Genomic DNA, 15,029 nt, shown 5'->3' on the forward strand with positions numbered 1-15,029 from the left:
GATTCACATCTGAAAATGTGATGATTGGAAAATTTCTTTCAAGACATGGGAAGTATTGTATTGGTGGTTAGTCATTATTTACCTAGATGATATTTTGATATTTAGTAAGACATTGGAGGAGCATTTGATGCATATTCAAAAGGTTTTTGATAAGTTGAGGCAAGCGAAGTTCTTGACAAACCTAAAAGAAGTGTAGTTTTGTCAAGGAGTTAGTGTACCTAGGATTGGTAGTCTCAGCATAAGGTCTAAAAATGGGCCCAGAGAAAGTGAAGGCTATTCTTGAATTGCCTATTCCAAAGAGTTCTATAGAGGTAATATCTTTTCATGGATTGGCTAGTTTTTATAGAAAGTCCATAAGAGGTTTTAGAAGTATTCATGGACCATTCACTAAAACAATGAGAGGGGATAGGAAAGAATTTAAGTGGACTATAGGAGAAGATAGGAGTTATAATCTATTGAAATAGAAAGTTACAGAGAAGCCTATTTTACCACTTCTAGATTTTAACAAGTTGTGTCAACTAGACTTTGATGCTAGTGGTACTCCAATAGGAGTTGTTTTTAGCCAAGAAGGTAGACTTATTTCTTATTTTAGTTAGAAATTGAATTATGCAAAAAGAAAGTATTTTTTTTATGATCAATAATTTTATACTATTGTTCAAGAATTGAATAATGGGAAATAATATTTTCTTCCTAAGGATTTTTTTTTGTATACTGATCATCAAATTTTTTAGTATTTGAATAATGAAGGAAAATTAAACCAAAGGCATTTGAAGTCTAACAGAGTTGGAGATTCTTTTCATAGAAGACAACTTTTGTTCACAAAAATGTAGATTGAAATGGTTAGGTTCAAGGAACTCAGTAATTTGTATCTAATGGATCTTGTTTTTGGTTAAGCATAGAAGGGTTGTACATAACCTATTACTCTTGATAGGATCAAGTGGTCTAGTTTCATAATCCAACATAATATGTCGTTCAAAGGAAGTTATTTGTGCATTCCATGATGTTTAATGAGAAAGAATCTCATCAAGAAGAAGTATAGTGGAGGATTGACTAGAAACTTTAGTAGAGATGAAACCATTATTTTGGTTGTTGAGAACTATTATTGGCCATAATTGTAACAAGATGTGAAGAAGTTTGTATAGAGTTGTAGAGTATATCAAATGAAAAAAGGGAGTGAAGCATAATATGAGGTTGTATCAGCCATTACCTATACCAAATAAGTCATGGGAGGATGTCAGCATGGATTATGTTCTTGGATTACCAAGGATTCAATGAGGGCATGATTGTATTTTTGTGGTGGTTGATAGGTTTTGAAAGATGGCTCATTTCATTCCTTGCAAGAAGACTAGCGATTCTTTTAATGTGGTAGAGTTGTTTTTTATAGAAGCTATCAGATTACATGGTTTGCCAAAGAGTATACTTTCAGATTGAGATACCAAGTTTGTTGGTTATTTTTGGCATACATTATGGAAAAAATTGAAAAAAAATGTGAAGTTCAGTTCATCACATCATGCAAAGACTGATGGACAAATAGAAGTTGTGAATCTTAGTTTGGAAAACTTGTTGAGATTTTTGGTTAGAGATAAACCAAAATGATGGGATCCAATTTTACCATAGGAATAATTTTCATATTATTAATTCTATCAATAGGAGTACTAGTAAATCACTATTCCATATTGCATATGGGAGTACTGATAGAAATGTTTATGAATTGAGGAAGTTGGATAAAGGCAAGATAAGTAGTGTTGAAGTAGAAGAATTTTTTGAAGCAGAAGAATTTGTTGAATATTTCAACAGAATACATGAGGAGGTGACAAGGAACATTATAAACATTAATACATAGTATAAAACTAAGTAAGATGTGAAATTGAGCTATAAGGAATTTCAAATTGGGGATGAATTCATGGTTCATTTGAGAAACGAGCATTTTCCAATGGGCAAATATAATAAGCTAAAAATAAAGAAGTTTCAAACATGCAAGATAGTGAAAAGGCATGATTCTAGAAATGCCTATGAAGCGAAGTTGCCTATTTAATTGACTATTTTATCAACTTATTCAACATTTTAGATTTCATAGGGTATTATGAGGGAGGTGATATGGCCAAACATGCAAAAGCATGGTGGAGTATTCCAATAGCTAGTTCGACTACAAAGGAGTTTGAGGACATAGTGGATAGTCATGTTGGAAAAAGTACAAGGAGCATAAATTATGAAGAATACCTAGTCAAATGAAAAGGAAGGCTAGTAGAATCTTCATCATGGCTAGCAAGGGAGGAAGTTAGTCATCCCTTCTTGTCTCTAAATACCTAAGACATGATGGGGTCACTTCACAAATTACCCTAGGTGTCTGAGGCAATAGCATCCTAGGTGTAAGAGAAATCTTATATCAACCAAAAATATTTCCTTTTAGTTTTTTCAATAAGGTTTTTCTTAAGAGTTTTTGTTTATGTAGGATTTCTACTTACTAAGTTTGTCATACGAGCTTGGAATCTTCTAATTTTAGAGGTGAAGATTCATTTAGATATATCAACTTGTCAGTGTAGTTTTATTGCTAGATTTTATGTATTTATGAAGTTATTGTATATTTTTGGGTTTTAATTTTGGTATAAAAACATCAGGCTTAGTTTTGAAGGCCTTAGATGTTAGAAACAATAGTCCACCAAGATAACCAAGAGGGGGCAAGGGTGGATCAATTATTTTACAATTAAAACATCTATCTTCTTTAGACAAGCTTAACCACTCAACTAAAGTAAACAAAAATCATAATAAGATGTACATAGACAATTACACTAGATATGTTAACTAGTCAAACCCTCTATTAGAGGGAAAATCCAAGTGGGAATGATGCCCATGAGATGATATACTAATATAAATATTCCTTGTTAGAGGATGGACCCTACTAGGAGTCTATTACAACATTTAGTACATAGAGCCCCCATTAGGAGACTCTAAATCCCTATTAGGAGATTCCAACCTTGTTAAGACTTGTGCCAAACCTATTAGGAGTTGTGGTTCAATGTATGCAAGATGAGCACACTGCCCAAACATTCAATTTCAACTACAAGAAGAGCTCATTTCTCTAACATGCAATTTAATATTATTTTCTTCTTTTCTCTATTATGTCAATCTAACCAATCACTATCAAACCTTTTAGACTAGGTCACAAACCTTGGATGCAAATATCAAACCTCAAATCACTCAACAAAACCTCATCAATGAAGTTTCCTTCACTTTTGCACTACTCTTCTTAACTTCGCATTTCACTCTCTCTCTCTCTCTGCTTACAATCCATACAATTCCATATCATTCCATATTCTCTTCAATTAATGAAGGAAAATTTCCTTCATTTATACCAAATCCTCAAAAAAAATCCCTAAGTTGGCTATTAGATCTTCTTAATTAATTATTATAGGACCAGATTAAGAACAGGTTGCACTAAGAGATAACATTAATATTCTACCTTGCAACTTTAATATCTTTTCTTACATGAAATATTATGATGAATGAGCTTAGCCATGTCATCATCAACATGTCTTCTTCATGTCCTCAACCTCAATCCTTAGAATATCAACTCTGTTAAGAGATATAATAACTTTACTGGAACATGCCTCTGTAAACTCTATGTTAGAACAAACATCACCAAAACTTACGTAACTTATCATAGACTTATCATTTCTTCTTCTAACATTAACTACAAATACCAAAAACATAGAAGTATCTCCCATAACCTTGAATATTGATAATACTCAACTAGCTATTTGTACCAACTTGATCTTTCTATTGTTCTTCTATTAAATACCATTAAAAACTTCAATGTTGACATTGATGACAAACTTAGTCATGAATGTAACATATTATCATAGTAACATATTTACAATACTCCCCCATAGGAATACCATCAACATTCATGCTTGCAACAATATCCCCCTTTGGTATTGATGGAAACATTGATGAAAAACATCTAGTTCCAAGAATACAAACAAAAGACTATTTAACTTACTTTTTAAATCCTCTTCATCAATCATTCTCCCCCACTGATATACCTAAATGTACTTTCTATCAAACTCTCATTCCATGCTGTACATTTTCTAAACATATCGTATTCATGTTGAACTTCTCTAACTGTTATGCATACTATTTTTTCCATGGAATTTTTCATGCCAAACTTCTCCCCGATTGACATCAATTTTAAAGGTTTCAAAAACTAACTTAACTACATCAAACTTAGCTATAGTTGATTCTTGCTAAGCTCAAGTAAACAAAGGCACTGTTCAAAGCAACATTCAACAAGAGTCCTAGATGGCTCTATCCATCATAGATACTCCCCCTTACAAGAATCATCAGCATTCAATTTAGAAAATAATTGTGCTTTGTTACACTAGAGTAATGCACTCTTGCATCTTCTCCTCAAATTTAGGAAGGGGAATAACCCAAAGAATACCTTGAAAATACTCAAAAGTCTCTTTAGGAAGAGGCTAAGTGAATATATCTACAATCTACTCTTTAGTTCTCACATACTCCAATCTAATTTCCTTTTCTACAACTTTCTCTCTCAACATATCATATTTAATAGAAATGTTCTTAGTCTTATAGTGCAACACTAGATTTTTGGACATATTTATCATGCTTGTATTGTCACAATGTATGAAAATAGGTTCATTGATTTTTATCTTTATGTCCTTTAGCATCTACTTCATCAAAATGACTTGATTACAATTATTTACTACTATAAAATATTTTTCTTCCACTATACTTTGTGATGGACAATCCTACTTCTTTCTAAACCAAGGAACCAATCTTCCTCCAAGTAAAAAGGCTCCACCACTAGTGCTCTTTCTATCATCCATACTATCTACCAAATCAACATCAATATAAGCTCTTAGAGTGGAATCATTAGATTTTCATACCAGAATTCAAAGTCAGATGTTGCCTTCAGATATCTAAATATTCTTTTGACTGCTACATAATGTGCTTCTCTAGGATCATCTTGAAATCTTGCAATAATTCCAACTACACTTTGTATATTTGGCCTTGTGTGAATTAGATATTTCAATCCTCTGATCATAGATTTGTACTTTTTCTTCTCAATAGTAGGTGTCTCATCCTTTGTAGATAGCTTTTGTCTAGTTACCATAGGTGTTCCAATAGGTTTTCATGTTTCCAAGCCAAACCTTTAGTAAATCCTTCAAGTACTTATTCTGAGAAATAAATATTCCTTCTTTATTCTATAAAATATAAAATCCTAGAAAATATTTCATCTCTCCTATCATACTCATTTCAAATTCTTTCTTTATCTCCTATGCAAACTTCTCACTTTCTTCATCGTATCCTCCAAATAATGTATCATCAACAAATATTAACAAAATCATCAAACCATCATTAGTTTCTTTCCAATATAGATTATTGTGTACCATAACTTTTCTAAATCCAAGCTTTGTCAAATGTTTGTCTAACCTTGCATACCAAGTTCTGAGTGCTTGCTTTAGACCATACAATTCTTTCCTCAATATGCATACTATGTCCTTACCATTTTTCAAGGGACATCCTTCAAGCTACTCAATGTACACTTCTTCTTCAAGTTATCCATTCAAAAATGGTGACTTGGCATCCATCTGATATGCTTTGACTTTCTTTTGTGCTACATTAGCTAAGAATAATCTTGCTACTTTGATTCTAGCCATTGGAGCATAAGTCTCATCATAATGTATCCCTTTTTTCTATGAGTAACATTTTCATACCAATATTTCTTTATTCCTTAGAACTTCACCTTGTTCATTCTTTTTTTATTCTGAATACCCATTTAGTTCCTATAATACTCTTATGTGTTGGCCTAGCACTAGTACATTTGCACTTGTTTGTCTACCAAAAATATTGACCAAAGGTATGATTTCTTTTTCTTTTTTGGTTTCCATCCCTATATTGGTAAAAAAAATCGTAATTTTTCCCAAGTTGGTCAAAACTCTAACAAAATCAGGTCATAAACTTAATATATTAAAAGTATCATATATTAGTATTGGTCGAAAAGTATGTTAAAATTTAATCTTGTATATTTGTGCAATCTTATAGCCATATCAATATTTCATTCCCATGTAGGGTATCATGGAAATTTATAGATGATATTGGGGCTTCGTGGGTAATATTGGGGTAGTGATTGATCACTAGATGAAGATCATGTTCTTGCAAAGTCTAGCACAAATTTTATGTAATTGATCTTTTCCAGACAAGCCAAATTTGCACGATTTTCCATTTGAAGGTTACAACCTAGTGAGATTATAATTCCATGTGTCATAATCAATGTAAGATTGAGGTCTAAGCTTTGAAATACAATATATATGTGTGCAACATTAAAAATACTATTTCTTGTTTATAAGAGCAATGCAAACCACTGATTAGAAAAGTAGGGAATGGAAACTCATGAATAATAGCATATGGTATTATATGATAATTGTAGGTAGGAGAAATAATATGATTACATCCTTTGCAAACAACCATGGGTCTTACGCTAAAGACAGTGGGTAGCTGAGTTATAACATGTCTTAATAGTTCTTGTGGTAGCTTGCTCCATATGTCAGAGTCCATCTCCACTATCTCTTCCCTGTGTTGTCACTTTGTTCTTCAAATCTTGACCTAATTCCAGTAACTCCATTTTTAAGATAGAAAGATATTCTAATTTTTCCAAAGGAAAATAGTCGGTAGACATGATTTCCTCCAAAAAACTTAGGAAATAGTGTGATCTATCTTTGGGCATGGGTTTGGGTTTGTTATAGATAAGAATCCCCTATGGTAGTTTGTTAGTTATACACTTAATTTAGGTCATGACTTCCCATAGAAAAAATTGAGATCTTATTCACAACATTCTAAAATGAGGAAATGTCTTGTTTGGAAAACTATGAAGTGTGGTCACAATGGTCCCCCTAACATTATAGAAAACACAATTATGTTTATGAAAAAAGAAATAATATTTTGAATGAAATAAAACTAGGAGCTCCCAAATGTGTGCAGAGCTTTGCATATCACTATTCATTCATTCACCTATGTTTCTAGAAAATCATTCATTTTCTTTTTCTAGATTCTTTGTGGTGAATACGATCATTTAGAAAAATAAAGGATGGGTGTCACTAGCATGTGCATTATCAATATCCATATTTCTCTATCCATTCTCAAAAGAATCTACTCCTCATTGTACAACACAAGATTTTGAGAATCTATAAAAGTTGAATCTTCTAGGTAAGAGTTGTTAGGAAGTAGGTCCCAATAAAAAATGGAGATCCACATGATAATACAATGTTGCACTGAAGTTAAGAAATTTCTGACACAACAAGGATGTTGCACTATTGGTCAAGGCAACATTTTCATCAATTATAGGTGATGCACATAATTTTCATTCTCATGTAATTATGGTGTAAAATTCTATTTTCTACAAGAAAGAATAGATGATCACCATGATGAAGAATCATTTTGGTTTAGATATGAATGTAATTTTCTTAAAAAGAATAAGCAATTGTTGTTTCTAGAGAGCCTTAGCAAGTGCATCTATAGAAGGAACCTAAATATATCATTTATATGTCCTCCTAGATTTGTGCAATATGTTCTCCTTTCAACAATGAGGAGTATATGATGTTTTTGCAAATCAATAACATAAAGCTCTACCAATAACAAAAAAGCTTTCAAAATCATTAGCATGGAACAAAGGGGTAAACTGCGTATGAAAAATTTACCAAAGTTACTCTATTTTTGTTGTAGTTAACAAATTTTCAAAAGCTTGTTGTATTAGTTGGTCACATGCAAGGAAAGCATCCTTGTGCATCTTTTCTTTACTCGTAGTTGTGTTTATCTACTGACATCCATTATGTTTAATTATGATCAAACGTTTGTTAGCCAATCTCAATGAGCCTTGTGGGAGAGCCTAGATATGTAATTAGATTATTTAATGACTTTTTCCCTCATCAACAAACAATTAAATGAAGTAGGTCAACCAAACAGTCTTGCATCTACTGTTAAGTATCTTGGATGCCACCTATCCACCTCCTTAGACATCTTACTACACATAAAAAATTGTAGACTCATATATAGGAGTGAGAATTGAATTCAAAGAAAATGCTTCGACAATAGATTCACTTCATTTTACAAGTCACTAGCAGTAGTATTGCAATAATTTTTTGGGGTCTTCCATGCTCAAAATATTGAACACCATACCAAGTCTTGTATTCCCTATTGCATTACAAAGCCCACAACAAAGAAGCTAGGGCTCTAGAATTGTCTACTAATATTCAATGTCCCAAGGAATCATTAGCATTGATTTCGTTTAGAAACCACCTACATGAGAAAAATCCCACAATGACCATTTATTATAGTTAATGAGATTTCAAATATTTCCAAAATGGTTGCATGTATATGGTATTCTCAAAAATGAACATAGTTGAAGGGATATGTGAAAAAAAATATTCTTTATGATGATTTCTGAGTGTATATAACTTACATATTTTCTTCATTTTTAGTAGTACTTCAGTATTAGTCATTTGAGTCTCCTTTTTAAAAAAAATTGTAAGAAAATATATTTTCTCTTTCATGCTCTCTTGTGTGATTTGTTAGATATGATGATATAGGAGACTTATTTGATAACATATTTGAATAGATGAACCAAGCTATTTAATGTAGGAATCTTGATGTGGGATTATATGAGAAGCATACTGGGCCCAACGATACATGGAGCTAGAATACTATGAATATCTTACTTCATACAATAATTTGTGCTCTAATTTCCAATTAGTATGCAAAGACTTCGAAGAGTGGCCCTTCTTGATGATGAACATTTGTGAAAAAGTTTCATAAAGGAAATTTGAAAGATTTATAATTATAAGGAGTCAAATTTTCTTTGAATGGAGTGGCTTGTGTTTGGTAATCTATAGGTTCCAACATTCAATAAACTATAGAAAGATTTAGATAGGGCTTAATTAGTTCAAATCAGACTCATTGCATAGTGAGTTTGGCATGGGAAGGACGCTCTAGAGTTGTGGACACTTGAAATTTTCCTCCATTTATAGTCCACCAATTCCTTGATCATATATATCAACTAGTTCACATACAACTTCATTTATTTATTCAAGTGGAATATGCATACCTTCCAATGCATGGATAATTTGGTGGTAGTGCATGGTGCTTCAATGCTAGAGTTTGGTTGCATGATAGGATCTTCACCTTGAGGAGGCACAAAGGGAATCGGTTATGGTATGATTAGACAAGGTAGTTCCTAATGTTGGTAGTGACTCAAATTTAAAGTCCAATTCTGATTTTCCCTTAGGTGTAGATCAGATAGAAGCATGGTGGTAGCAGATGCAATTCTACATTTTTTTTCATTTTGCACTCCTAGCATTTTGGTCTTCACTTTTTGTTCTATGTTTATGTGTACATTTTAATGTTAAATGATTTAGACATTGAAATATTATTAATATGAATGTTGATTCATATGAGGTCACAATTTAGCTCTGATGTTTCTTGATATGATAAATTATAATGGATCTAGTAAAATATCTTATTGTATGAGTATCTGATATTTCCTATATTTTTTTAATTCCTTTAAATAAGGCCTCTACCTTTACCATCCCAGAAACTTGGTGGAACATGTCAATAAATCAGTGATGTCTAAGGTATAGTCCATGTGAGATAGATCCACACATCCTAAATATAGGAATTGAAGCACTATTACATGATTGGTCCACTTTGGAAGACATAAATACAATTCCATATTAATTATCATGACTCATGTATTCATTAAATTTTAATTTGTGCTGGATAAATTCTCTTAGAAATTCATTGTTTTAGAAATTGATTTATTTATCTATGTTTTAGTGTCCCATGTAGTATGTGTGTCTCTTGGTTATGGTTGTTTAATTGAAACAAAACTTTTTATTTACTTATTTGCATCTAACATCTTGAGCTGTACAGTCCTATTTTAACATGTGTTTTGGTAATAAGCTTTTTCCTTTGTAGCCAATATTGATGAATGGAAATGGAAGCTTAGCATGCTTATTTGCAACAAGGAAGAGTAGGAGATAGTATCAAAGGACAAAAAGAGCAGACATGAATGAGAAAATCACAACAATGGCTACTAGAATGGGTTTATACATGTAGCAAATTAAAACCATTCATTTAGACATGTGGAAAAATATATGTGTTTAGTTTTACATTTTTTTATTGTATTGAGATGGTATTTTTGATAAAAGGTCATAGACCTGAACTTTGTATGAAGTCAAAATAGTTTTTACATTAAACATAATTAAAATGTATTTCCACAACTAAAAGGAATAAACAAAAATATTAACTTCCTCTGTACAGAACAAATACATCACAGAAAACATCACCCTAGTTCCCCTTTACAGTATTAGTGTTTCACAACTAAAAGTAAAATATCAGTACTGATTAAATAGCTGCCTTGATATTGACAGTACTTCTTGATGTGTGTTTTATGACTCACCAAATAGTAGAACAAAATATTGAAATATCTTATCCTCTCTTGAATAAAGTCTTGTGTATGCTAAGATTGCTAGAAGATCATACAATAACTTCAAGGTTCCTTTAATGATAGGTCTTGACTATGGATAAGATTAGTGGTTGATGCGATTTTTTTATGATCACAAGGGGCCTTACATGTTTATTTAGATTCATTTCAAGCCATACTAGATGTGGGAGCTGTCTTACAGTTTTGCAATGAAGTACTTATTGGAATTTTCACAAAATATGCAGAAATTCAATAGGATAGGGTTCAAGAACTCTATTCTAATCCTAAGGGTAGTGATAACAAAAAATAGTATTCTAGTGGAAAAATTCCTCAATTTAATGAATTTTTCTTTGCCAAGTTATACTACAACTACACATAAATCGGTGAAATCTTCAAGGGTTATGCCAAGATTTTCATATCACCACATACGCCATCATAAAGAACAATGTATATGAATGATAGAAGTTAAGCATATGCATGAAAAGGGTTTAGGCTAACTTTGCATGATGAGCTAGAATCACTAAAATGTCAAAAGTATGAACCAAAGGAATTCATCAATACACCATCATATTCTTCATTGAAATCACCACATATTAACTAAGATAAACTTAATCTAATTGAAAAAATTTAAGAGAACAAGCAAGCACTAAGACACATCAAGTATTCACCAAACTCCAATGAAAAATTTATTATCTCAGTAACTCATAGCAACAATATCATAAAAATATCTCCTTTACAAATGAAAAATGAGGCCTTTATATAGGTCCTCAATTACAATAGGTGGCTTGATGATCACAATAACCGATGGCCAAGATTGTTCCCCATCAACCCTAATTAGGGTTAGGGAAAAGGAAAGGAATCTAAATTAATGCAACAAGGAATCCATTACTATAGTGGGTAATAAATGCCCACTATGCATGCTCATTTAAAAAGGAGTGGGGTGCAATAAATATCCACCATGCATGTCCATTACTCAATAAATGCTCAGTCTTCCTTGAATAAATTATTCTTGATTCCATTCTTTGAATGCATAGAAGTTTGACCTAGAGATCTCAATTCTTCATCAAAGATAATTGGATGCCATGAAATGATGATGGAGGCCATCTAAGCTTGAGTCTTTTCCAACTACATAATTTTAACTAAGATCCAACTTTGACTGACTTTTTTGAAGATCTCTCTTGGAACATTCTCATCTTCCATGTACTTGTTTGGAAATTTATCTCCCTAAAATGGATTGGAATCCCTTGTTGACGATTATGTTACTCTAGAAATTCTTCATATTGAACTTCCTTCTCCATGTTCTTGGATTTTTGGATTTGAACTTTGATCTTTGAACCTTGAATTTCTTGGACTGGATCACTTAGTACTTTGATCTTGGTACTAGAATTTTGGATTTGAGTGTCTTTCTTGAATTTCTAGAACTAGAGCTTTCTCCTCCTTTTTCTTCAAATGCTTTCAATTCACTATTATGCCTTTTCTTACATTTTGAAGAATTCCCCCTTTTTTAATCATCATCAATCATTTTTCTAGTCTTGGGTACACACTTGAAGAGGGTGAAATTCAAGATCTGGAGGAGAAATTTCTAGCACTTAATCCTTATTCATTTTTCCATAAAGGAGAAATTTTCCAACACTTAGCCATTTATTCTTCCATGAATGAGGAATCGCCAACACTTAGCCAATTTTTCTTCCATGAAGGAGAAACTTCCAACACTAGCATTTTTTCTTCCATGAAGGAGGAATTTCTAACACTTTTCCATTTTTTCTTCTATGAAGGACAAATCTCCAACACTTAGCCATTTTTTCTTCCATGAAGGAGAAATTTCCAACACTTAGCCATTTTCGCTTCCATGATTTCTAATTCTCTTGCTTGTGGAAATTTTGAGTGGTCATGGATTTTGTCCATGATGGAAGAATTCCACAATGTCCATTTTTCTCCAAGGTGGGATTTTTTGAGTGATCATGGATTTTGTTTATGATGGAAGAATTTTGCAACAACCCTTTTTCTCCAAGGTGGAACTTTTTGAGAGATTGTGGATTTTTTCCATGATGGAAGAATCCTGCAACAACAATTTTTCTCCAAGGCTAGATTTTTTGAGAGATTGTGGATTTTGTCCATGATGGAAGAATTCCACAACAAACATTTTTCTCCAAGGCTAGATTTTTTGAGAGATCGTGGATTTTGTCCATGATGGAAGAATTTTGCAACAACCATTTTTCTCCAAGGCTGGATTTTTTGAGAGATCGTGGATTTTGTCCATGATGGAAGAATTCTGCAATAACCATTTTTCTCCAAGGTTGGATTTTTTGAGAGATCATGGATTTTTTCCATGATGGAAGAATTTTGTAACAACCATTTTTCTCCAAGGCTGGATTTTTTGAGAGATCATGGATTTTGTCCATGATGGAAGAATTCTACAACAACCATTTTTCTCTAAGGTAGGATTTTTGAGTGATATTGGATTTTGTCCATGATGGAAGAATTCCACAATAACCATTTTTCTCTAAGGTAGAATTTTTGAGAGATTGTAGATTTTGTCCATGATGGAAGAATTCCACAACAACCATTTTTCTCCAAGGCTGGATTTTTTGAGAGATCATGGATTTTGTCCATAATGGAAGAATTCTACAACAACCATTTTTCTCCAAGGCTGGATTTTTTGAGAGATCATGGATTTTTTCCATGATGGAAGAATTCCGCAACAACCATTTTTCTCCAAGGCAAGACTTTTTGAGTGATCATGGATTTTGTCACGATCGAAGAATTCCACAATAACCATTTTTCTCTAAGGTAGGATTTTTGATTGATCTTGGATTTTTTCCATGATGGAAGAATTCTGTGACAACTATTTCTCCTATTATTTTCATGCCTTTCTACTTTGGATATTTCATTGGTGATTCTAGACTTAACCATTTTTTTCTTGATTGACTGTCATGCTTGCTCATTCTTTTGGATATAGACACATGTACCCTTTTGGCTCTTTATCAACCATAGATAACTTGTTTTAGAAATAGACCTTCCGAAAATAGTCATTCTAAAAATAGTAAGTTGTCCCAAAGTCAAAATAAGGCCAATCTGAGAGGCAGTGAAATTTACTAAAAATAGACTTTCTAAAAATAGTAAGTCAAGCCATTCAATTCTCAAACAAGAAAATAATTTCCATTCTCAGAGGTACATGGACAACACTTTCCACATTTGGCAAATTTTACCAATTCTCATTTGAAAGAAGAAACTTTAGAAGATTGAGCCCAATAATACCAAGAACTAAAGCCAAAAGGACAAGACCAAGAGGCAAAAGGGGGGCCCCCATTTGCAATGGGGTGATGGTGTGAAAATCCCACAACATCTAGCACCCACCTAAAGAAATGTTTTTTAACATTTAAAGAAATAAGTAACTTAGAACAAAAATCTTAGGATGGCCTATCTAAAAATCTACTTGAGGACAAGCACTCAACAAGGGAAAGAACTCTCAAGTTGACCATAAGTTACTCACGTGTGTGCTAATGATTTATTCCCCACTTGACAAGAACTCTATAATCTCTCAAATTCATTAAACTTAGCTATTATAATATCCTTACTTTAAAAGCAACCTGGATAGAACCTCACTGCTAGTCAAGCATCTATAGCCCCGACGGAGTTATTGTTGTGACACCGCAATCATGGTTCTACCTTTAGTGATTGATTTTATAGCACTACCAGAGATGATTGCACACCCTTGAACCAAATTTCATCTTTATTTTCACTTGGATACTACCTTTCCTTTGCATAAATTCTCTTTTCTTTTCTCATGATATTTCTTTTTCTCAATCTTTTGTTTGGCTTGTAGGCAATGAAGCTTGCAGAGGGTTTGGAAGACCACAGTGGTGCTAAAGTAGGTGTAAGATCTTTGCCAATTCTAATTTCACTTCAAAACACCAAGAACTCAGAGCAATTAAGTGTGAGTAGAATGTTGTAACCATGTCAAAGATAGCTTAAGAACCTCCATCAAGTTTGACCCAAATTTAATACAAGTCCTACCATAGACTAACGACTAAGCACATCGTTTAATCTCTGAACCTTGTCAAATGTATTCAAGAAATGAACAAGATAGACTTCATTTTGTCACCAAAAATGTGAAATCCACACACCTTTCCCATGAGTGATAACATGGACCCCCTTTGCACTTGCAAAAAGGCCCCAAACCAAAATGCTCTCCGACTGAGGGAAGCTAAAAGATTTCAAGTCAAATGATTGGATACAAATCAAACTCGAGCTTCCTCACAACATAAAAACTAAGAAACTAAAAGAAAACTATTCTAACCAAATCTAAACTAAACAACTAAAAGAAAACTATTCTAACCAATTGAAAGGGAAACTAGACTACCCAACTGAAAGGGAAACTAGACTACCCAACTGAAAGGAAACTAAACTATTCTCCTGAACCAAATGATCCAAGAGAAATCTAACCCAACTATATACAAGAATCTTGAAGGGATGACACAAACAAAACTAATATATACACCTGATGTAGCATGGCTTCTCAAGATGTTCA

At 32.7% G+C, this 15,029-nt stretch overlaps 1 pseudogene; it reads left to right on the top strand.

The window, feature by feature from the left end:
* Window positions 1-251: 251 nt before the first annotated feature.
* Window positions 252-15,029, top strand: part of LOC149564300 (uncharacterized protein At2g33490-like) — a 32,621-nt pseudogene continuing 17,843 nt past the window's right edge.

Source organism: Cupressus sempervirens, chromosome 4, assembly GCF_028749045.1.
Source record: "Cupressus sempervirens isolate cs-2001-9-10 chromosome 4, ASM2874904v1, whole genome shotgun sequence".
Lineage (NCBI taxonomy): Eukaryota > Viridiplantae > Streptophyta > Pinopsida > Cupressales > Cupressaceae > Cupressus > Cupressus sempervirens.